The 25,417-nt window shown below is 43.8% G+C and overlaps 1 protein-coding gene across 4 annotated transcripts in view; it reads right to left on the bottom strand.

Annotated features, from left to right (window-relative positions):
* The window catches only part of CAMK1D (calcium/calmodulin dependent protein kinase ID), a 420,857-nt gene that overhangs the window by 202,859 nt on the left and 192,581 nt on the right, over positions 1-25,417 (bottom strand). The window lies entirely within an intron of this gene.

Raw genomic sequence — 25,417 nt, 5'->3', positions numbered from 1 at the left:
TTGAACAACGAATCAGTGACCTCGAAGATGACAGAATGGAAAATGAAAGCATAAAAGAAAGAATGGGGAAAAAAATTGAAAAAATCGAAATGGACCTCAGGGATATGATAGATAATATGAAACGTCCAAATATAAGACTCATTGGTGTCCCAGAAGGGGAAGAAAAGGGTAAAGGTCTAGGAAGAGTATTCAAAGAAATTGTTGGGGAAAACTTCCCAAATCTTCTAAACAACATAAATACACAAATCATAAATGCTCAGCGAACTCCAAATAGAATAAATCCAAATAAACCCACTCCGAGACATATACTGATCACACTGTCAAACACAGAAGAGAAGGAGCAAGTTCTGAAAGCAGCAAGAGAAAAGCAATTCACCACATACAAAGGAAACAGCATAAGACTAAGTAGTGACTACTCAGCAGCCACCATGGAGGCGAGAAGGCAGTGGCACGATATATTTAAAATTCTGAGTGAGAAAAATTTCCAGCCAAGAATACTTTATCCAGCAAAGCTCTCCTTCAAATTTGAGGGAGAGCTTAAATTTTTCACAGACAAACAAATGCTGAGAGAATTTGCTAACAAGAGACCTGCCCTACTGGAGATACTAAAGGGAGCCCTACAGACAGAGAAACAAAGACAGGACAGAGAGACTTGGAGAAAGGTTCAGTACTAAAGAGATTCGGTATGGGTACAATAAAGGATATTAATAGAGAGAGGGAAAAATATGGCAAACATAAACCAAAGGATAAGATGGCCGATTCAAGAATTGCCTTCACGGTTTTAACGTTCAATGTAAATGGATTAAGCTCCCCAATTAAAAGATATAGATTCGCAGAATGGATCAAAAAAAATGAACCATCAATATGTTGCATACAAGAGACTCATCTTAGACACAGGGACACAAAGAAACTGAAAGTGAAAGGATGGAAAAAAATATTTCATGCAAGCTACAGCCAAAAGAAAGCAGGTGTAGCAATATTAATCTCAGATAAAATAGACTTCAAATGCAGGGATGTTTTGAGAGACAAAGAAGGCCACTACATACTAATAAAAGGGGCAATTCAGCAAGAAGAAATAACAATCGTAAATGTCTATGCACCCAATCAAGGTGCCACAAAATACATGAGAGAAACATTGGCAAAACTAAAGGAAGCAATTGATGTTTCCACAATAATTGTGGGAGACTTCAACACATCACTCTCTCCTATAGATAGATCAACCAGACAGAAGACCAATAAGGAAATTGAAAACCTAAACAATCTGATAAATGAATTAGATTTAACAGACATATACAGGACATTACATCCCAAATCACCAGGATACACATACTTTTCTAGTGCTCACGGAACTTTCTCCAGAATAGATCATATGCTGGGACATAAAACAAGCCTCAATAAATTTAAAAAGATTGAAATTATTCAAAGCACATTCTCTGACCACAATGGAATACAATTAGAAGTCAATAACCATCAGAGACTTGGAAAATTCACAAATACCTGGAGGTTAAACAACACACTCCTAAACAATCAGTGGGTTAAAGAAGAAATAGCAAGAGAAATTTCTAAATATATAGAGACGAATGAAAATGAGAACACAACATACCAAAACCTATGGGATGCAGCAAAAGCAGTGCTAAGGGGGAAATTTATAGCACTAAACGCATATATTAAAAAGGAAGAAAGAGCCAAAATCAAAGAACTAATGGATCAACTGAAGAAGCTAGAAAATGAACAGCAAACCAATCCTAAACCAAGTAGAAGAAAAGAAATAACAAGGATTAAAGCAGAAATAAATGACATAGAGAACAAAAAAACAATAGAGAGGATAAATATCACCAAAAGTTGGTTCTTTGAGAAGATCAACAAGATTGACAAGCCCCTAGCTAGACTGACAAAATCAAAAAGAGAGAAGACCCATATAAACAAAATAATGAATGAAAAAGGTGACATAACTGCAGATCCTGAAGAAATTAAAAAAATTATAAGAGGATATTATGAACAACTGTATGGCAACAAACTGGATAATGTAGAAGAAATGGACAATTTCCTGGAAACATATAAACAACCTAGACTGACCAGAGAAGAAATAGAAGACCTCAACCAACCCATCACAAGCAAAGAGATCCAATCAGTCATCAAAAATCTTCCCACAAATAAATGCCCAGGGCCAGATGGCTTCACAGGGGAATTCTACCAAACTTTCCAGAAAGAACTGACACCAATCTTACTCAAACTCTTTCAAAACATTGAAAAAAATGGAACACTACCTAACTCATTTTATGAAGCTAACATCAATCTAATACCAAAACCAGGCAAAGATGCTACAAAAAAGGAAAACTACCGGCCAATCTCCCTAATGAATATAGATGCAAAAATCCTCAACAAAATACTTGCAAATCGAATCCAAAGACACATTAAAAAAATCATACACCATGACCAAGTGGGGTTCATTCCAGGCATGCAAGGATGGTTCAACATAAGAAAAACAATCAATGTATTACAACACATTAAAAACTCGAAAGGGAAAAATCAATTGATCATCTCAATAGATGCTGAAAAAGCATTTGACAAAATCCAACATCCATTTTTGATAAAAACACTCCAAAAGCTAGGAATTGAAGGAAACTTCCTCAACATGATAAAGAGCATATATGAAAAACCCACAGCCAGCATAGTACTCAATGGTGAGAGACTGAAAGCCTTCCCTCTAAGATCAGGAACAAGACAAGGATGCCCGCTGTCACCACTGTTATTCAACATTGTGCTGGAAGTGCTAGCCAGGGCAATCCGGCAAGACAAAGAAATAAAAGGCATCCAAATTGGAAAAGAAGAAGTAAAACTGTCATTGTTTGCAGATGATATGATCTTATATCTAGAAAACCCTGAGAAATCAATGATACAGCTACTAGAGCTAATAAACAAATTTAGCAAAGTAGCAGGATACAAGATTAATGCACATAAGTCAGTAATGTTTCTATATGCTAGAAATGAACAAACTGAAGAGACACTCAAGAAAAAGATACCATTTTCAATAGCAACTAAAAAAATCAAGTACCTAGGAATAAACTTAACCAAAGATGTAAAAGACCTATACAAAGAAAACTACATAACTCTACTAAAAGAAATAGAAGGGGACCTTAAAAGATGGAAAAATATTCCATGTTCATGGATAGGAAGGCTAAATGTCATTAAGATGTCAATTCTACCCAAACTCATCTACAGATTCAATGCAATCCCAATCAAAATTCCAACAACCTACTTTGCAGACTTGGAAAAGCTAGTTATCAAATTTATTTGGAAAGGGAAGATGCCTCGAATTGCTAAAGACACCCTAAAAAAGAAAAACGAAGTGGGAGGACTTACACTCCCTGACTTTGAAGCTTATTATAAAGCCACAGTTGCCAAAACAGCATGGTACTGGCACAAAGACAGACATATAGATCAATGGAATCGAATTGAGAATTCAGAGATAGACCCTCAGATCTATGGCCGACTGATCTTTGATAAGGCCCCCAAAGTCACTGAACTGAGCCATAATGGTCTTTTCAACAAATGGGGCTGGGAGAGTTGGATATCCATATCCAAAAGAATGAAAGAGGACCCCTACCTCACCCCCTACACAAAAATTAACTCAAAATGGTCCAAAGATCTCAATATAAAAGAAAGTACCATAAAACTCCTAGAAGATAATGTAGGAAAACATCTTCAAGACCTTGTATTAGGCGGCCACTTCCTAGACTTTACACCCAAAGCACAAGCAACAAAAGAGAAAATAGATAAATGGGAACTCCTCAAGCTTAGAAGTTTCTGCACCTCAAAGGAATTTCTCAAAAAGGTAAAGAGGCAGCCAACTCAATGGGAAAAAATTTTTGGAAACCATGTATCTGACAAAAGACTGATATCTTGCATATACAAAGAAATCCTACAACTCAATGACAATAGTACAGACAGCCCAATTATAAAATGGGCAAAAGATATGAAAAGACAGTTCTCTGAAGAGGAAATACAAATGGCCAAGAAACACATGAAAAAATGTTCAGCTTCACTAGCTATTAGAGAGATGCAAATTAAGACCACAATGAGATACCATCTAACACCGGTTAGAATGGCTGCCATTAAACAAACAGGAAACTACAAATGCTGGAGGGGATGTGGAGAAATTGGAATTCTTATTCATTGCTGGTGGGACTGTATAATGGTTCAGCCACTCTGGAAGTCAGTCTGGCAGTTCCTTAGAAAACTAGATATAGAGCTACCATTCGATCCAGCGATTGCACTTCTCGGTATATACCCGGAAGATCGGAAAGCAGTGACACGAACAGATATCTGCACGCCAATGTTCATAGCAGCATTATTCACAATTGCCAAGAGATGGAAACAACCCAATTGTCCTTCAACAGATGAGTGGATAAATAAAATGTGGTATATACAGACGATGGAATACTACGCGGCAGTAAGAAGGAACGATCTCGTGAAACATACGACAACATGGATGAACCTTGAAGACATAATGCTGAGCGAAATAAGCCAGGCACAAAAAGAGAAATATTATATGCTACCACTAATGTGAACTTTGAAAAATGTAAAACAAATGGTTTATAATGTAGAATGTAGGGGAACTAGCAGTAGAGAGCAATTAAGGAAGGGGGAACAATAATCCAAGAAGAACAGATAAGCTATTTAACGTTCTGGGGATGCCCAGAAATGACTATGGTCTGTTAATTTCTGATGGGTATAGTAGGAACAAGTTCACAGAAATGTTGCTATATTATGTAACTTTCTTGGGGTAAAGTAGGAACATGTTGGAAGTTAAGCAGTTATCTTAGGTTAGTTGTCTTTTTCTTACTCCCTTGTTATGGTCTCTTTGAAATGTTCTTTTATTGTATGTTTGTTTTCTTTTTAACTTTTTTTTTCATACAGTTGATTTAAAAAAAGAAGGGAAAGTTGAAAAAAAAAAGAAAAACAAGGAAAAAAAAAAAATGTAGTGCCCCCTTGAGGAGTCTGTGGAGAATGCAGGGGTATTCGCCTACCCCACCTCCATGGTTGCTAACATGACCACAGACATAGGGGACTGGTGGTTTGATGGGTTGAGCCCTCTACCATAAGTTTTACCCTTGGGAAGACGGTTGCTGCAATGTAGAGGCTAGGCCTCCCTATATTTGTGCCTAAGAGTCTCCTCCTGAATGCCTCTTTGTTGCTCAGATGGGGCCCTCTCTCTCTGGCTAAGCCAACTTGAAAGGTGACATCACTGCCCTCCCCCCTACGTGGGATCAGACACCCAGGGGAGTGAATCTCCCTGGCAACGTAGAATATGACTCCCGGGGAGGAATGTAGACCCGGCATCGTGGGACGGAGAACATCTTCTTGACCAAAAGGGGGATGTGAAAGGAAATGAAATAAGCTTCAGTGGCAGAGAGATTCCAAAACGAGCCGAGAGATCACTCTGGTGGGCACTCTTACGCACACTTTAGACAACCCTTTTTAGGTTCTAAAGAATTGGGGTGGCTGGTGGTGGATACCTGAAACTATCAAACTACAACCCAGAACCCATGAATCTCGAAGACAGTTGTATAAAAATGTAGCTTATGAGGGGTGACAATGGGATTGGGAAAGCCAAAAGGACCAAACTCCACTTTTTCTAGTTTATGGATGGATGTGTAGAAAAGTAGGGGAAGGAAACAAACAGACAAAGGTACCCAGTGTTCTTTTTTACTTCAATTGCTCTTTTTCACTCTAATTATTATTCTTGTTATTTTTGTGTGTGTGCTAATGAAGGTGTCAGGGATTCATTTAGGTGATGAATGTACAACTATGTAATGGTACTGTAAACAATCAAAAGTACAATTTGTTTTGTATGACTGCGTGGTATGTGAATATATCTCAATAAAATGATGATTAAAAAAAAAAAAAAAAAAGTGCAATCAGCCTTACTGTTGTCACCGGGAAAATCAGGTACATGGTGCCCCTTTGCCAACCCCAAGGGCCTTTGGCTGTATTCTTATGTTTCACCTTCCTTTAAAAAGAATCAGGCATTATTTATCTAAGTTTACTAATAGCAAATACAGTGCTTCAAATAATGCTACATGCACAGCTCTCTTGGGATCCCTATTTTCTCACTCATAAAATAAAAAAGACTTCAGTAATGGTGGGAGGGTAAATTGCAACAAACTTCTTGAAAATTAACCTGAAAGTACCTATTAAAATGCAAAACATACCTTTGATCCTACAAAGCCAACTAGGGTGATTTTTCTGCAGAAATAATAAAAAAAAAAAAAACCCAGTATGAAAGGATGTGTGTAGAAGGAAGTTGGGCCCAGGATTACGTGTAGAGGCAAAAATGAAAACAAATATCTGGGAACTATCTCAAAGTCGATAGGAAATGGTTAAACAAATTACAGAATATCCCTATTACAGGATACTATGCAGACATTATTAAAAAGACTCCTCGGGGTCTTCTAACAAACAAAGTAGAAAAGACAGAGAGAACAGAAGAATAAATAACTGTTTTCAAGAAAGGTAAATAAAACTTTGAAAGCAGATGGACAAGGCTTAACAGATTTGGCAGATGAGAAGAGCCAAAACCTAAGCCCAAGAGTGGGATGGGGGTGGGGTGGAAATCAAACAAAGACAGTGCTGCTAGTTATATCACCGAAACCCAGGTTGGCTCAGGAACTGAAGGTACCGGATACCTCTGAAGGTGGGGGGTAAAAGAGTGTGATAAAAACAAAAAGACTGAATTAAAGGACACTTCAGACCCCAGATTCTCTCCTCTGTCCTACAGATCCAAGCCCAGGGGAAAAGCTGGAAGTTGAATAAGACAGGTTACGATACAGCTAGAGAAGATTAAAGCACCTTAGAGAAAACAAGGAGATTAAACAGAAGTCCACCCCCAGACTGCTGGCAGCCAACCACTAACCCAACGGGGCAGGAGCCCAGGGGAGGAGAGGAGAAAACTGAGCCACTCCACTTAAAAGTCTGTTAGCAGGGGAGAAGAAAGAACCTTTACCAGGCAATGTCAATAAGACTTCAGAAGCAGAAAAGCAGACGGATGAGAAGGAAGTGATTTAGCAGACAGAAAATCTGAAACTTAAGCCCACCAGCCTAAAGGGCAAACCAGTAGTCAGCAAGATCCACTCATGCAAAATTGTATTTTATTGCCTTTCGCTTTAATATGACAAACAAGGATCACCAGTTAAGTTAAGAAAGTAATGTAACAACCATCAGAGGCAAAGGCAACAGGAAAAACAATGAAGAAATCATGATGCAGATAGCAGAGAAAACGATAAAAATAATAATGTCCTCAAACAAGAGAAAATTTTGCATCTATGAAATAAAAGCAAAGGTTTAAAAAAATTTGAGAACATGGAAGAAAGCTTTGGAAATTAAGAACATGCTGGCAAAATTTTTTAATCCCACAGAATAGTGGAAGGTGATTGAGGAAATCTCCCTGAAGGCGTATTATAAGGATAAAAAGATTACAGGTTACCAGGGACAGGGGTGGGGGTAGGAAAGTTCTCAAACCAATAACCTAAACTTTCTCCTCAGGAACCTAAAAATAGAAGGGCAAAATACACTCAAAGCAAGCAGAAGGAAGAAAATAAGAAAGAGCAGAAACCAATGAAATTGAACACAAACAAGCAAAAAACAATAGAGAAAATCAATTAAACAAAGAGACGGTTCTTTGAAAAGATCATTAATATTGACAAATCTTTAGCAATACTGACAAAGAAATGAAGAAGGAAGACTCAAATTCCAACATCAGGAATGAAACAGGGGACATTACTACAGACCCTGCACACATCAAAAGGATAATGAGGTATACCATGAACAACTCTACACATGTAAATTCAACAACTTATATGAAATGGACCAATTCCTTGAAAACCACAAACTATCACAACTTACTGAACAAAAATAGATAATGTGTATAGCCCTACAACTACTAAGGAAATTTAATTTATGACTTTAAAACTCCCAAAAAAGATATGTCCAGGCCCAAACTTTTAAGTAAGAATGAACATCAGTGTTACACGATCTCATTCAGAAAACAGAACAGGGGGGATCAATTCCCAGTTCATTTTATGAAGCTAGTATTACCCTGATACCAAAACCAGACAAAAGCAAAAAAAAAAGAAAGTAAAAGAAAAAGAAAAAGAAAAAAAGAAAAACAGCAAGAACTATAGACCAATATCCCTCATGAATAGAGACATAAATCCTTAACAAAATGTTGCAAAGAGAATTCAACAATGAATTATACACCATGACCAAGTACAGTTTACTCCAGAGATGAAAGGCTGGTTCAATATCGGAAAATCAATCAACATAATCTACCATATTTTCAAGCTAAAGAAAAAAAATCACATTGTATCAATCATTGCAGAAAAATGGTTCGACAAAATTCAACATCCATTCATGATTAAAATAAAAAACTCTCTGAAAAATAGGAATAGAAAGGAACTTCCTCAATTTGGTAAAGAATATCTATAGAACACTTAGAGCTAACATTATTAGCTTTATAACATTATTATAACGTTATTAACATTATACCATAGACTGGATGCTTTCCCCTAAGATTAGAAATGAGGCAAGGATGCCCACTGTCACCACCCCTATTAAACACAGTGCTGGAAGTTCTGATCAGTGCAGATGGAAAAAAAGGTAGCACATGGCCTACAGGTCATTAAGGAAGAAATAAAACTGTCCCTGCTTGCTGATGACATGAGTGCCTCCATAGAAAATCCTAAGCAATCAACACACACACACACACACACACACACACACACACACACACATACACACACACAGTCTTTTAGAACTGAGTTCAGCAAGGTTGCAGGGTATAAGATAAATATAAAAAAATCAATTGTATTCCTGTATACTAGTAATAAACACATGGATACCAAAATTTAAAATAAAATACCATTTACAATGGCTAAAAAAAAACTTTACTACTTATGTGTAAATCTAACAAAACATGTTCAGGACTTACACAGTGAAAAGTACACAATGCAAATGAAAGAAATCAAATAAATGGATTATTGGATTAGAAGACAGCATAGTAAAAGATGTCATTTCTCCCCAAGATGATATATGTCTTAATGCAATTACTACCAAAATGTCAGTACGATTTTGTGTAGATATAGAAAAGAACAGTCTAAAGTTTTACATGGAAAGGCAAAGAGACTAGAATGGCTAAAACAATTTTGAAAAAGAATAAAGTGGGACGAAATCACACTACTTGATTTTAAGATTTATTATATAGCTAAGTTAATCCAAACAGCATGATATCGGCAGAGGAACAGATACATCAATCAGTGGAAAAGAATAGAGAACCCAGAAATAAACCCACACAAATATGGCAAAGTGATTTTTGACAAAGGTGCAAAATAAATCCAATAGAGGAAACAGCCTTTTAAAAAATGGTGCTGGAGTAATTGGACATACAGAGGTCAAAAACAAAACAAAAAAAACTTTGACCTAAACCTCATACCTTCTATAAAAATGAACTCAAAGTGGATCACAGAGTTACATGTAAAACTTAAAACTAAAGCTTTTAGAAGGAAAAAAAAATAGGAGAAAATCTTCAGGATCAAAGGCTAGATAGTAATTTCTTAAACTTAACGCCAAAAGCACAATCCATAAAAGGACAAATTGATAAACTGGTCTTCACCGAAATGAAAATTTGGGCTCTATGAAAGACCCTGCTAAGTGAGTAAAAAGACAAGCTATGAGCGAAGAGAATATATTTGAAAACTACATATCCAATAAAGGATTAGTATCCAGAATATATAAAGAATTCTCAAAACTCAACAGAAAAGAGGAAACCACCTAACGAAAACATGGGCAAAAGACGTAAAGAAGCATTTCACGAAGGAAGATGCACAGGTGGCAAATAAACAAAGGGTGTTCACAGTATTAGCCATTAGGGAAATGCAAATTAGGATCTAACGTGATACCACTCCACAGCTATCAGAGTGGCTTAAAAAAAAAAAAAAAGTGGCAAAGCAAATGCTGGCGAGGAGCAGAGAAACTAGATCTCTGGTGGGAATGTAAACCAGCACAGCAAAACAGGAAAACACAGGCTGTTTCTTAAAGAACTAAACATGCAATTGTGGTGCAACCCAGCAACTGCACTCCTGGGCATTTACCCCAGAAAGATGAAGACTTATTCCAGAGAAATGAATTTTCACAGCAGCTCAATTTGCAATGGCCCAAAACTGGAATGTTCTGCACCCAAATGTCCTGTGTTCCAGTCATACTGTGGAAAACAACTCAGCAATAAAAAGGAAGGAACTGCTGCTCCATGTGGCAACCTGGATGGATCTCCAAGGGAATTAAGCTGAAGGAAAAAGTAAACCCCAAGAGCGTGCATACCCTTCAGTGCCATCTATATAACATCCCTGAAATGACAAAAGCACAGAAATGGAGAACAGATTATAGAATGCCAGGGGTTAAGGAAGGGCTGGAGGGGAGCAGGAGGAAAGAGGCCAAAAAGGGCCACAGGAGGGACCCCTGTGATGAAGAGCGTGTCTGAAATGAGAATGCACCATGCCAGGATCCTGGGTGGGATGTTGTCCTGTGGTTTGCCAAGATGCCCCCATTGTGGGAAACTGGGTAAAGGGTACAGGGGTTCTCTATTATTTCTTACAACTACATGTGAACCTAAAATGACCCCAAAATAAAATGTCTAATTTTTTCATAATCCAACTCTGCATGGATTTGCTCATATCACTCACCCTCTCTCCATGCTTTCATTTCTTCTGGAGCAAAATAGAGAAAATAGGAATAATACCAGCCTCATGAGATTATTGTGACATTCAATGGTTTATTTGGCATAAAGTACTGAAACAGAGCTTCGCAGATATTACTTAAAAAAATTTTAGCCACTCTTCTTTCAAACAACAGTTCCAAAGCATTTATTGAGCACCTGCTTTACGCCGAGACTCAATGGCTTCTTAAACATGAACATCTCATCCTGGGAGACAGTAGAGCAGGGCAGGAAGGGAGACCCAAGTTTGAAGCCCAGTACAGCCGCCATCCTTGCTGTGCATCCTTGGGCAATTTACTTAACCACTCTGAGCTGCCTTTTCTTCAACTGTAAAATGGAGCTAGTAATACACACCTCACAGGGTGTGAGGCCCGCAAGTGCCAGGCATGGAGCAAAACATCAATAAATAATAACTATTATTATTACTAATTACTGTTAGTACTATAATCTCTTTATTGATACTTTCTTTCCACACAAACATTAAACTTCTTGAGAACAGATTCTCCTGTTTTTCCTTCATGTATTCCTCCCAACACCAAGCATTAAATGCAATGCACAAAGAAAAAGTTCTCAATAAATATTTACTAAAAATAAAATACTCTGACAGTGTTTAATGAAATGAAGTATATGCATGCCTTCTCTGAAGGCCCCAGGAAACCCCCCAAGTCCTTGAAGGGGTATGTGCACGTGTGTGCCGCAGTTTTCACAGAGGCAGGGGCACTAGGCAACCCAGGTCCCCAAGTGAAAAAAGGGGACCCCCACTTGAGAGTACTGTCCCCTGCTGCAGCTAAAACCAAAGAATGGAATCGAATATAACGGCACAGCCAGATGCTTGGAACAGGGTGAACTGAAAATGGTAAGAAACAGAAGGGGGTCTAGAGTCAAATACAACTCTTGCAAACTAAACACAAATGCACACACAGCAGAACAACAAATTTTAGAAGGAAACCCCATATCAAATCCATGATGGTTGGATTTTTACAGAAGGGAGGAATAAGGGGTCATGATGATGGGGGATAAAATAAGAGGACATCCTACTTAGGGTGCTAAGATCACAGCAATGGACCCAGGGACAAAAGGAGTCACTTCACAGTCCCTGGAGCCAAATCAACAAAAAAATAATGCAAAAGCAGCAGATAATTATGTAAACAGTGACAGCATTCTACCCTGATGACTGTTGGAGAGGCAGAAATTGAAGACAGAGCTAATCCTTCTCTCCGAATTGTCCTTTCAAAATACATACAGAGAAAGTTCTCTAATCCAATTACTGGTGTTAGATAACAAAATGAATGTTTTGAAAAAACGCATGTTTCTCCCTGCTTCCTTTCCAAATGGCAAGATCAGGATTCCCAGGGCTCCACCAGAGTGAAACTGTTTCAATCGCACAGCGTTTTTTTCTTTATTCCTGTCTTTTGTGACTGTTCAATATTTTTATCACTGGTGAATCAGAGACAGGCAATCCAGAGGACTGAAAATAACCCACCAGGTAGCTTAGGAAACACAAATGCAGAAGGAAGGCTGTGATCACCCTGGGGGTCCCTGACATTGGGTTCGAGGGTCAGAAAACAGATGCAAGTGGGAAAGTAAATTACTTCTTTCCCCCAAGTTAATAAGCAGCTCTCCCAGAAGCAGAAAATACAAACTGCCATGCTACGTGCTTCCTCATTTTCTCGTCATCACATCATCCATAACTGTCTCTCGTGCTGGTAGCCCGTCTCCACGCCCTGACCAAAGGCTGATGCTAAATAATATATTCCAAAGAGAAGATGAATGGGAATACTTAACATAAATGGTGCCAGCTGGAATTTCTGAATACTGGAATTCCGAGCTTTTTTTTTTTGCCTCCTCTTGCTGGTCTATTTTTTTCTAATTTGTCTTCTATGAACATACATTGCTTTCGCCATTGGGAAAACAAACAGTAAAACATTTTAAAACAAAACAAGATCTCCAGGTCATCAGTTAGAGGGCTTAGAAGATCATGCTTTCCTTGGTGCACTAGTGATTTTAATGCAAAGCATACATGCGTCTTCAACTAACAACTTTATTCCAAACCCTATTGGTTACCTATGTCCTGGAGGGAAAAAAAACATAAAAAAACAAAAAACAAACCCTTAGGAGATGCTTGTGGCAAAGCGGTTAGTTGTTTAGTTGAGGGTAAATGTTGCAAAAGCAATGCCAGGGCTTAATTTCCTGCCACCCAACTCCAGGCTCCAAGCATAGCGAAGCTATTTACTTAACAAATACCACCGAAGTGGATGTCATCTGATTTAGTGGTGCCTGGGCAAGTTACTTAACCTCTCTGTCCTTTGCATTTTTCTGTGAAGGACGGACACAAATAGTAGCTACTTGAGAGGTTGACTTGAGGTTTGAATGAGCTCATTCATATAAACGGCCTACCACAGTTTTTGAAACATTAAAAACATCAATCGATGCTAGCTATTGTAACCATTTACACAAAGATAACAGCAAAGTTCTCTTACTCGATCAGTTTTGAAACATTACATAAGAAATGTAATACTTAAATTTGCTCATAATCCTACTTCCCTAACACAAAACTACTTTTGTTTCTTCATATTTCCTGAAAAATTAAGCTGCATACACTCCTTTCCTCAGACAGATCCATTTCCAGAGAGGGGCAAAGAAGAAACTGCACAATTTCTTTCTGGAAACTATACTTGACGGAATCACTCAGAAAGTAGAACAGAAAAACCAGTGAAACAGAAAAACCAGAGAACCACATATTTAGATTGAAGTGGAACAGAAAAACCAGTGAAACAGAAAAACCAGAGAACCACATATTTAGATTGAAGTGGAACAGAAAAACCAGAGAACCACAAGCGAGAGTCACAAACAGTGAGCTCCTCCTGCTTAAAACCATCAATGGCTCCCAATGCCTGAGGGATTTGGGTCTTAGCGCCTGAGCCTGGCCCCCGGAGCCCTCCACCATCTTTTCTTGCTCTCTCTGCCTCCTCCCAACTGCCCTCCCTTACACTGAATCCTACCTCTCCCCAAATACCCTTTTGTTCTCTCAGGCTTCCTCCATGTCATTCCATCTCCTCAGAATACCCTCTTGAGTCCTTCAGCTCTGCAGCTTCTTCCAATCCTTAGACCCAGCTCAAAACCCGCCTCCCCAGAAGCCCCTGTTCCGGGTGCCCGCTGCTTCGATCATGGTTGGCACCGTGCTCATCTTGCCAGGCTACAAAGGTCTTCTTCTTCTACTGGGTAGAGTGGGGGGCAGGGGGGATATCCAGCTCTCTCCTGCCTCTGATCCAGTGAATTTTCCTGGTACAGACCCAGCACCATTTCACCCACAGTATTAAAACTCAACCTGAGAGAACAGGCATGCGGGCATGCCAGAGAATATGGAGTCGTCGCTCTGCCTTGGGAGCCACTTTCGTTCTCCAAACCCTTGAGAGCGTCTGGTCATCTTACTTCCAGCTCGGAGCTGTGAAGCGGAACCTCCCTGACAGTCGTTCACAGCGGAGGGAACACAGAAGGCCATGGCCCACTGTCGTCTCACAAAGCAAAAAGAGCCAAGGAGAAGGATCTTCGGAGGGATAGCTTTTTATTTTAACTATTGCATCGAGGGAACTCACTTTTAATTAGCCTCAGACATGAAGTGCCCAGTGAAGTGGGTAACCAGGGGCAAAAAAAGATACTCGAATGACATTCTCCTGAAATATCCAGAGAATTGGGGGTGCAGGGAGGATAGGAATAGTTGGGCAGGTGGGTTCTGGCGATCAAAGCTTCTCCCAAACAGAGGTGTGTCCTCGGGGCCAGGGCTGGGCCTCCCAACCAGGGAGCGGGTATTGGGGGGCACAGCAGGGACCAACTAGTCCCCAGAAGGCAAGGAAGCCAGTTAGGGGCAGGGGAGCTGCAGGATCCAGAATGCCACAACTTCAGAGTGGGAAGGAGGCTCTTAAAAACCATAGGACAGCACCGGCTATGCCCCTTTCAGGCCTGGGCAGACAGTCTGCACACAGATAGTTTAGGAGGCCTCTCCCAGGTTCTCCACACTTAGATGGGAACACAAGGCATGAGGGCGAAGGTCACCTTCTTGACTCTGGAACTTAACAGGAGGCAGCATAAGTTACTGATGAGGATGCAGACTCTAGAACCTTGCAATCCTTGTTCTGATGTTCACTGGTTGTGTGACATTGACACATTACCAAATATCTGTGCCTCGATTTCCCCATCTGCAAAACAAAGATAATGACAGAACCTACCACATTAGGTGGTTGTTTGAATTAATGTGTGTATTACTTAGAAGACAGTCTTGCTTATATTGGCTCTGTAAGTGTTTGCTGTTATTATCATTTCCCTTAGGAGTTATCTGGTCTTGACTCCTATTAAACCAAACTCACAAGGAACTGATGTATTAGTCAAAAAGTCAAAGCATAGCTTTGAAATGAGACTTATAACTGGGAAGTAGATGGAGAAAGCCTGGTCAGCTGGATGGCATATTTTCATTCAAGTAAGAGAAATCTGCTTGAGAAACCGGATGAGACGAGAAGGCTGCTTTTGAGCCCACAGTCAGATCATCCATCTGCGTGATGCAGCAAGGAGAAACAGAGACAACTTTCCACTCCTGAGATGATTCTGGCCAAGTAGAACTGAATACAGAGCCTGCTGGTCAGGACACCCTCTGCCTCGAAACACATCAGACAGACTGGTCAGCTCTTTGTGCTCAAACTCTCTTTTTTTATATTCCATGACACATTTTGTCTCGGGAAAGGATGATTTAAGCTTATTCACAAAAAGATAGCAGGTTTTCCTGGGAGGCAGGTGACAGAAGAGGAGTCTGCTAAGAAGGGGAACGAGAGAACCCCAGAGAATCAGGGGTGCCTCCAGAGAGAAGAGTAGGAACTGGCTGTCAGCCTCAAGATTCGGCTGAGGGCAGCTGTGTCCAAGATGGCACACACATCACTACCTTGTTGGTATCAGTGAAATAGCCAGTGCTTGTGAACCTGAAGCCTGCAGCCCTCTGGCCACCTCGGCCTCGTCACCTGCCCACTTTGCGTGACCACTGATGTCAGGCTGCTTCGCGGGGGTCCCAGAGGCAGGTAGGGCTGGCTGTTGGAGGCTGAGAGGCAACCCAGTTTGCATCCAGTGGCTTTAACCCAGCCACGGTGGGGGCATCCCCACCATGGAAAATGGGTGAATGCTACAAACCATGGCTTTTTTTTTTTTTCTGGAGAGCCAGTTGTTAGGCATTGACCAGCACCCACCGGGCTGCTTTCCACTGAAATAGCCTCTATGGAAGTGACTTCACCGTCACTAAACCCAATGGGTGCCTTCCTGTTCTTCAGTTTGCAGAACTCTCCAACGCATCTCCCCATGGCTTGTGTCCTCCCTTTCGAAACGTCTCCCATGCCCAGCTCCTAAGACTCGCTGCCGACTTTGTTCATTTCTGGGCACTTTTCCTCAGACTCTAGGAGCTTCCCTTCCCCCGCCAGGCCTTGAAATGTTGGTGTTCCCCAGGATTCCCTCCTGATCACCGTACTGCATCCTCGGAGAAGCTGCTGGCGACACTTCCTCCAGGAAGTCTTCCCTGATCCAGCTGCTCTGGGCTATGTCCATTTCCTGTCTCCGCCGACCTCTCCCTCTGGAGTTCCCTTTATTTCTAGGACTCCTTCCCCGGAGTATAAGGGCCAGGGACATGGAAATAAATGCAACAATAATAAAAACAATAAGGGCAAACAGCTGCCCCCACTCCTGGCACTTGATCCACCAGGCACTCGGCCAGCTGCTTTGCAGGGATGATTTCATTTATTTTTTACATTGACTCTGTGATTTCTCCCAGGAAGGACATGGTGTTCGCACACTCAGAGTGTGGAAGTAACGTGCCCAAGACACGCAGACCAGACATGATCTCTGGTGGATCGAGTTTGTTTTATTTAATCTCACTTTTCTAAAAAATGATAAAAGGTATCCTCTGGGTTGGAGCTTCTGTCTGTTTTAAAAGCAAAAGCCTCTGCGTTTGGGTAGGAAAGTCCCATGATACATTTGAGCCATCCTCAAAGCTGTCACTGGCTCCAGATCCTGGGGGTAATTAAAGGGTGGCAGGTACTCCTGGAAGGTTCTGGTGTTTGCGCCTGCAGAGGTGGGTGCCGACTACAGGGGAGCAGGGCGGGGGGTGGGGGGTGGGGGGTTCCCAGGAAGTCAGCACATCCCTGAGTGGCCTGGGAGGTTTTCCCAATTCCTCTCATGACAAAAACCACATCACCCCTCTGAGCAATTTACCCTTCGCTGTGATGCAGAGGGATAGTTTACTAGAAGGTTCTTGTGCAGTCAATCCTGGATTATCCTCACCAACGAAGAGAATGAGACAAGCGGGTGATAAAATGTTTACTTGGCTTAAATCTAGTGGTTAAAAAGGAAGAGAAGGTGGGGAGGAAGGGAGGGAGGAAGGAAGGATGAAGGGGAGGAGGGAGGGAAGAAGGGAAAGAAGAAGGGGGGGGAAGAAGCTGCAGCTGGGCATCGTGTTCTGCCCAATCTGAAGACCCACCCACACCAGCCTTAGGGTTGGGGGCCCAGAATCAGGGTCCCTAAAGCTATCCCCAGACCTGTGATTTGATTCTATCCCTTCTTTTAAGAGAATGGCTGCTTGCCTGTTTTCTCATAGGAGCCCGCTGTATTTGGCAGAGACAACCCATTCCTGCCCCTGTCCCTGTCTGTAATTCCACCTAAAGGTTCTCTCTTCTGTACCATGTGGATTAGGGACACGGAGCCCCAGCTGTCGTGAGTGTGGTCCCCCTCATTCCTCCGCAGAATGCATCTGCCAACCTCCTGTCTCCCCATCGTCACTGGGTCACTGCTGTTTGCCCTGAGCACCCCCAGGCCTTAGGGAGTCAGCTGGTAATGTCTCTTTCTTCTGCTGTGCCTAGAAGCAACCAAGAAATGGCAAAGAACACATACACAGATGATGGAGAGGACGTGATGAGCTGATCAGGGTTTGGGCATACTGAATTAGATAATCCAACCCGGGATTGGCCCCAACAGACAGCTGCAGGCCTCCCCTGGGGAGCTACCCCCTACCCCCCACCCCACTCTGCACCCCAGGACTGAATGTGCTGCTCAGGCCCCCTCCCAGCTCCCTCCAGCTGAATCCCTCCTCCTCCCTCGTGGAGAGGAAAGCAGCCCCAGACTTCCTGTTGTTCTCACATGCAAGCTTAATCTTACGTGCATTTCCTCATTTAATCTCCACAACCACTGGGAAGTAGGACTTTCCAGTTTACCACTGATCAGAAAGCGACGCTCGGAAAGCAACGCTTGGGGAGGTGGACAACTGCCTGAGGCCACCCAGCCAAGGAAGGAAGTGGGAGGAGCACCAACCCCACCAGATGTCGAAGTCTGCACTCGCAGCCACCACCTTGAGTGGTAAACCGAGGCATACGGTGATTGATGACTGAATGGTTTGGCCAAGCATCACCCCTGGGTGGGTAGGAGAAGAAGAGACAAGCCTGGGTGCAGCCCAATTTTCTAATCTATCACACACCTCTTTCACAAGAGTAAATAGCTTCACGTCTCTAATTCGACATTACCCAATGAGAAAAACAAAACTTGATTATATCATTAAAGATTTCATCTGCAAAACGATTCTGCTAATGTTAGAAATCGTTCTAGAGAGCCACCTGCAAACTCTGCTTATCCTCTGCCACTTTGGGACAAAGAGCTCACTGTGGGCAGGAGTGAGGGTGGTCCGTGCCCTGTTAACGGCTGCAGGACAGGGGAGAGTTCCCCCAGTCCCAGCCTCAGTTAGAGATTCCAAACTGCTGGCACGGGAGGTATACAGTGTTAGCAGAAGAGCCAGCGATTTCCTAGAGCTATCTGGAGACGGATTTGATAGTGGAGATACGGAAGGGGATAAAACAACAAGAGGAATGCAAAGACAACCACACCTGATGGAAACAGGTAATGATGACTGAGCACAAACCCAGAGCCAAGCAGGGCCTGGGTGTCTGAAGGGTATATGAACTCGTTTATATTAACGTTCACACCTGCTGTTCTGGTTTGTTAATGCTGCCATCATGCAAAACATCAGAAATGGAATGGCTTTTACTGAGGGGATTTATTAAGTTACAGATTTACAGTTCTGAGACCATTCAAGTGTCCAACAAGATGATACCTTCACTGAAGAACAGACAACGGAGTCGGAACACCTCTGTGAGCTGGGAAGGCATGTGGCTGGCATCTGCTGGTCCTGGGTTGTTTTTCAGCTCCTCTCTCAGCTCCTTTCTCCCAGGGTGTTTCTCTCTGAGCATCTGGGGGTTCTCTCTTAGTTTCTCCAGGGCAAACTCCGGGCTTCATGTCTTAGCTTAGCATCTCCAAACATTCTTCTGTCCGCATCTCCGAGTATTTCTGAGCATCTCTGTGAGCTGCCAAGCATCTCTCCCTCTCAGCTGCTCTGAGCAGCTTCTGTTTGTGAGCTCTTTTATAGGACTCCAGTGATTAAATCAAGACCCATCCTGAATGGGCAGAGTCCATATCTCCATCGAAATAATTTAATCAAATGTTTTGCCCAGTTGATTGAGTCACATCTCCATGGAGACACTCAATCAAAAGGTTCCAACCTAATCAACACTAATACACTTGCCCCCACAAGATTGCATTAAAGAATATGGCTTTTGGGGGGCCATAATATATCCAAACTGGCACACCCACCTTCCAGATAAGCACAATGACTTGCCTCTCTGTGCAGAAGAAACTGAGACCCAGAGAAACGAGCTGGCTCCCTTGGTTTGGAAGTGCTGAAGCTCAAATATGAGCCCCACTAAGACCCCAACCTACACCCTTACCCACCCCGACATCGTCCTAAAGGGCATCTACACCGAGCTCCAACCTCCCCCTGGGAAAGGAGAGGAGAAGAGACATGGGTTCATTCCCTCCAGTCCAGGTGTGGGTCAGAGTCAGGATGTTATGTCACGGAGTCACCGGCCAGCAGTGGAAAATGAGGAACTACCCATCCTAAGAGCCGTGGGGCACCCGCTCTCCTGGGAGGTGGCGACGCTGTGCCACGGCCCTGTGGTGGGAACATGGGCAGATGCACCCCTGGCTTTTCACCTCCAAGGTATGTCTGCTAAGGTCTGGCTCGTGGGGTCCTTAAGTCCATCAAAAGAGCCCCTATACAGAGTTGAGCCAGGGCATCGCGTGTTGTGGGAGCCCCGTTGCCACACAAATGGCAGGAGTGAGGCAGAAGCGGTGGGCGCTCTGGCCTGGGTGGAGTTCTAGGAGCAGAGCAGAGACCTGGTGGGAGACTATTTCCCCCAACCAAAGCCATCAGGAAGCCCCGAGGCAGGCAGAACACCCTGCCTTCCTAGCCAAGCCTCTCCCCATGGAAAGGGCCCATAGGTCCCCCAGTCACTCAGCAGCTCCAGGAGGCTTTTCCACTGTCATAGGATCCCAGGGCAAGCTGCATGGAGAGTGCAGTCAAGTGAGGTGGCCTAGTCCCTGCAAATTATCTGCCTGTCCTGGTCTCTCTGTCCCTAAAACTGGGAGGGGCCATGGAGGACACCACACCTCTAAGAGTCAGGACCCTGAGGCCCCCTGTCATGCTCACCCCATCTGCCCCGACTCCCTCAGCCACCACCTCCAGCCCCAGGGACAGGCTCGCCTGTTTACTATGGTTTCCCCTTAACTCCTGTTTCCAAGCGCTCTCTGCCAAAGGGATGGGTAGGCAAGCAGCATAAACTGCCTGTGCAGGGCCTGGGTCCACACACAGTGTGGTCACAGACCATCTGCCCAGGGCCTGCTCCCCTCCTGCACCCTCACCTCCCTTCTTCCCACCCTCACTGGCTGGCTCCTGAGAACGTTCCCTCTTTAAGTTGTTCCTCAGAAGGCAGTGGACAGGATTATATCACAGGAGTGCTACTGGGTACCAGAGTGGAGGATGGAGAAGAGCTCCTGAGGGTCAGAGTGGACCCCTGAGAAGGAAGAGGCAGGCCAGAGAGTAGACACCTGTGCAAACACTACCTTTGGCTCAATGTTGCCCAATGCCAGTTCTGGCCAAGGATGTATGTGTCTGTCTGTCTGACACACACACACACACACACACACACACACACACACACACACACACACACGATTTCTATCTACTTCCTCCCTGACATTTGTAGTAGTATGGCTCATGGGCAGGTGGCTCCAGTCCAGGTTTGTCACTTCCTAGTCCCATGGCCTTCACCTGTTCAGGCCTCAGATTTGTTTCTGTAGAATAAGAACACTAGGCCAGATCAGCATTTCCCAAAAGGGTTTGGTGGTACACTAGCCTGCAGGACAAAGGGCTCTGTGACGGACTAGTTTGGAAACTCCTCACACTCCCAGTGTAGTTATACCCTCCTCACTGTGCTTGAGATCTGCAGGCACCTACAGGAATCAGAGGTCAGGGGTCAGGCCTTCTGTACCCCTAGACTCACAGGAGATGGTCAATATATATTCTGAAAATTAATTGGAACCTAAAACCTTTGAAGCAATCCTCAGAAATGCTCAAAATACCACTTGTAAGTTAGAAGTGGTAAATAATTACTATTTTCCAGAATGAGTCAACTAGGGATAATTAAGAGTGACCTCTAAGTTTCTGAGACTCCCTGAATAGCATCAAATAAGTGCTTCTGGAAAGTTCTCCAGGGAAGCTAAGCACACTGATTAGCCATGGGTGGGGCAGAAATTTTTTCCGTGTGCTAGTGCTGGCAAACACCTTTGCTAAAAAGTCAAAGGTTTACCAGGCTTTATACATTCTATTTGATTACCTGTGAATGTCTGTCATCTTCAAAGACGCCGGCACTTGTGCTACTTCCTGTGCCCAATTTCCAGCCCCCTCAGGATTTTCATCTCAATGTTTAGGCAATGCCCACTGGCTGCACAGAATGCGTGGCTACATCCGTTCACCCCCAAGAAGTGATCCCGAACCAGATCCTAGCTGGGCTGGGTGCTAAGAATCCAGAGACAAATAAGCAGTGGTCCAGGCCTCGGGGGGCTTACCTCTCACCTGAGAAGGCAGACAGGTAAACAGGTGCTGCTGCCAAAGAGAAGACAGCGTGATGGGGGCATTTACAAAAAGGCTACGGGAGTTCAGAGAAGAAAGAGACTTGTTCTGCCTGGAGCCTGGGACCACTGCCCAGTGGGGTGCCCTGGGAAGGAGGAGCAGATTTTCAGGTAGCTAAGAGCCAGTAGGGCACAGGAAATGTCCCAGAGCCCTCAAGGCACACGGTGTTTTGGGGGATGATAAACACTGAGCCACAGCTAGGATGAGAGCTTAGGGGCTGGAGGGCAGCGAGAAGTGAGGCTGGAAAGATAGTTTAGAGCCAAATTAGGAATGGTTTGGTGGTTGGTCTTTTTTCCTGGAGATACAGGGGGAGTGAACACAGATTTCTGTCTAAGGGAGGGGCATGCTCAGGTCTGAGTTTTAGAAGAACCAAGTGCAAAAGACAAGAGAAGGAGGATCTGAAGTGTGAGGAGCCTGCTGCCACTTTCCCTCTGGCTGCCTTTATGCCATGCAAGACGGAAGGTGATACCCAGAGAAAATGGGGAGGATGGATTTGGAGGAGGAAGGGCGAGGGGGCAATGAACGGACTAAACAGTTCATGTAAGCGACGGTGCTGGCAATGTATATGGAGAGTGGCCGGCAGATTTAAGACACACGGCAGAGGCAGAAGGAAATAACCCAGTGATTGAGATAAGGGGCAAGGAGTGGGGATCAGAGGAGTCCTTTCCTCCTGAAAAGGTCAACAGTGATTGTCAGGTTTCTGTCTTCGGCAACTGTACAACTAATGACCCACTGCCTGAGACCCGGACACAGCAGGAAACAAGCCAGACTGGGTGGGGGTAAGGAACTGGGGATCTGGACATGTTGGCACTTGAGGTAACTGCAGGAAATTTATCCAGAAATCTCAAGCAAGCACTTAGGGGTGAGATCAGGGCTGGAGACACCCCACCCCCAGCCCCCACCCGAGGTGGGTGCTCAGTTGTCCTCAACTTCCGAATTCCAGCAGGGAAGCAGGCAGGGTGCTCCCCAGCAGCCCCCATGGCAAAGACCCCCAAGGTCTGTCCCGGGAATGGAACGATGCAGGTGTGACACAAATAAACATGTGCAAATGGTTCCCCAAACACTCATCTTCTTAAGCTTGTATTTGCATGTGGCATTTTGGGTGTGCCAGGAATTCACAGCAGACAAAACAGACCAACTGGCCAGGAGGGTGGGAGTCAGGCAGCTGCCTGCCCTCATCTCACCAACCCAGAACACCCCTGCCCCTGGTCCCTATGAGAAGCGTCTCCCTCTCCCGCATCACATGGAGCGGTTCCGTCACCCAGGCATGTCTTTCATTGGGTCTGTTGGTCACACCTTCTCTGGGTTGGACAAGGAGTTGTTTGGTTTAGATTTGCTGATCTCTATAGTCTCCCCAATGAAAGTGAAGTGAACAAGACATGGTGATGGGAGATGACAGTGTCCAGCCTTAGAACGAACTTCCTCACAGTGAACTATACTGCCAACAAACTCCACATGACTGAGAACTGATCATACTCTATAGTAGTTCCCAAGGGAGTGCAGGAAGGCCGGCCATCGTGGGGGAGGTTTTCCAAACCACCAGGCAGGCATTCTCCTGCTCCGGAAGGTTCTCAAGCCTTTCCTCCTAGGATTGGTTTCCGGTCCCTGGCTGAGGGACTCCTCCCTGGCAGGTAGGGACTTCTCTCTGTTCCCTCCTAAGTGCACAGCTGCCCTGTCCGCAGGTATCTGACGCCCATGGAATGAGCTGGAAAGAATTAGCAAGACTGGGACGACTCTGATGGGAAGAAAGGCCTTCTTACATGACCTGAAGCGGAGTTCAGCCTGTCCCTTTGAGACTGAATCGATGCCCCATGTAAGAAGTTGTGTCACTCCACACACCTGGCAGGGCAGAGCCCCCCAGCCCGAGAGCAAGAGGGAGGATGGACTTCTTCTCCACCCCAGGGAGGCATAAACAAGGTACAGGAAGAACTGAATGAAACAAAACATATCACAAAAATATTTGCTCACATTATTTTTTGGACATGGTATGGTCATAGGAAAAGTCCACTCCACAAAACACGGATAAAAGACTTACAGATCTCTCAGTAAACTGACTGAATGGTTAAGTAAATTAAAGAGATTTTTTTTTTCATTATCGGGGTTTCGGGTTGCTAAAAAGAGGAAAGCACGAAATCTCACCAACTCAACATTTGCTAAAAAAAGGTATTTGGTATTGCCTTGGAAACAAGTGCATATTCATTGGCCTCTCTAATATTTTGTCAAAAACGAAATGTGAGTGAGTTATGGAGTGGGGATTCTTTCTAGGGGTCCCCTCTGGTCACAAGGCACAAATTCTGAGTTAAAAACCAAGGGCCCACTCTCTGGTTCATTGTTTCTGAAGTCACCCTTGAGTTGAGGGAATTGTTATCAGAACCGAGGGAGCTTTCCCGGCTTCCCACTGAAGCCAAGGGGATAGGAGCCAAATCTACTTAAGTGAATATTTCTCCTCCTATTTTTCCTTCTCATTTGGGTCTTTTTACAAGCTTTTATTCTTCTAACATATTTTTATTTTATGAAATAAGGCAACTTGGTGACAACAGGCTTTTTGTCTTCACACAGGCATTCAAGAGTCCTTTGGCAGATAATTTTGGCATCGACATCAGGAAGCCCCTGGCGTTAACACCATGGACAGGCACGCAGTGTGCCAAAGTCAAGAGTTCACAGAGCACATGTACATGCTGGCAACTCTTAACTGGGGAGACAGAAGCTGGAGTGGCAGGCTTGCTCCTCCAAGCCCTCTGCATGGGGTTCACGTTCCCCACCTTTTACCCCTGAATAACTCACCAGGAAAGAGGCTCACCAGGGAGGGAACCCCGAAGCAAGCACTGCAGTGTGAAAACCTGGGGTCTGTCTTCCTCAAAATGATCTCTCCTTTGCATTGCAATGGACCCACTGCATCACCCACTCCCCGGACACAAGCTGGACAAGGTGAGGCCATGAAATCTCCCAAGATCTGGTCATCCAGACTGGTCTCCATCTTCTCCACATCCTCCCACACCCCCTCCAGGCTCCAGGAAAGCACAATTATTGGATGAAAATCCAGGAGGGTGCAGCCTGCTGCATCGCTCAATTGACAGAATCTCCCCCGCTGAATCTCAAAACACAGGTTGGGTTGGGGCAGGTACTTTTATTTTCCACACTCTCACCCAAATCATTTACCATAACTTTACAACTCAAGAAAACAGAGAGACTGGTCCAAGTAACCACCACCCCACCCCCAAAATATACTAAGTCACTATTGCTCTTAGCAAAGAAAGAGGCTCAGCATTTATTATCAGCCCGAGGACCATGGCACCCAGACGCTCCCTGGAAGCGTCTACCGCCCCTCCTAATTTATGTGACCAACTCTCTCCTTTCTCCACCTGAGCATTCTCTTGAATAATTAAACAATAACTGTGTACAATTTTGCTGATTCCAATGCAGCTGTCTTCTTTATCCTCTCCTTACTCCACGACTGCTCCCAATGCAGAGATTACATCACATCACACATTTTGAGATATTCTGGTCTTTGTAGATCTAATAAAAATAGGTCTGCTACCTCCAGGCATTGTACATACAGCAGGTAGCATGGCATTTACAAGCTACTCATTGCAAGTCCATCTGCCTTG

This window comes from Choloepus didactylus, chromosome 8, assembly GCF_015220235.1.
Source record: "Choloepus didactylus isolate mChoDid1 chromosome 8, mChoDid1.pri, whole genome shotgun sequence".
Taxonomy (NCBI): Eukaryota; Metazoa; Chordata; class Mammalia; order Pilosa; family Megalonychidae; genus Choloepus; species Choloepus didactylus.
Note: the sequence above shows the minus strand (reverse complement) of the source record. Positions and strands in the feature narration are given on the sequence as shown.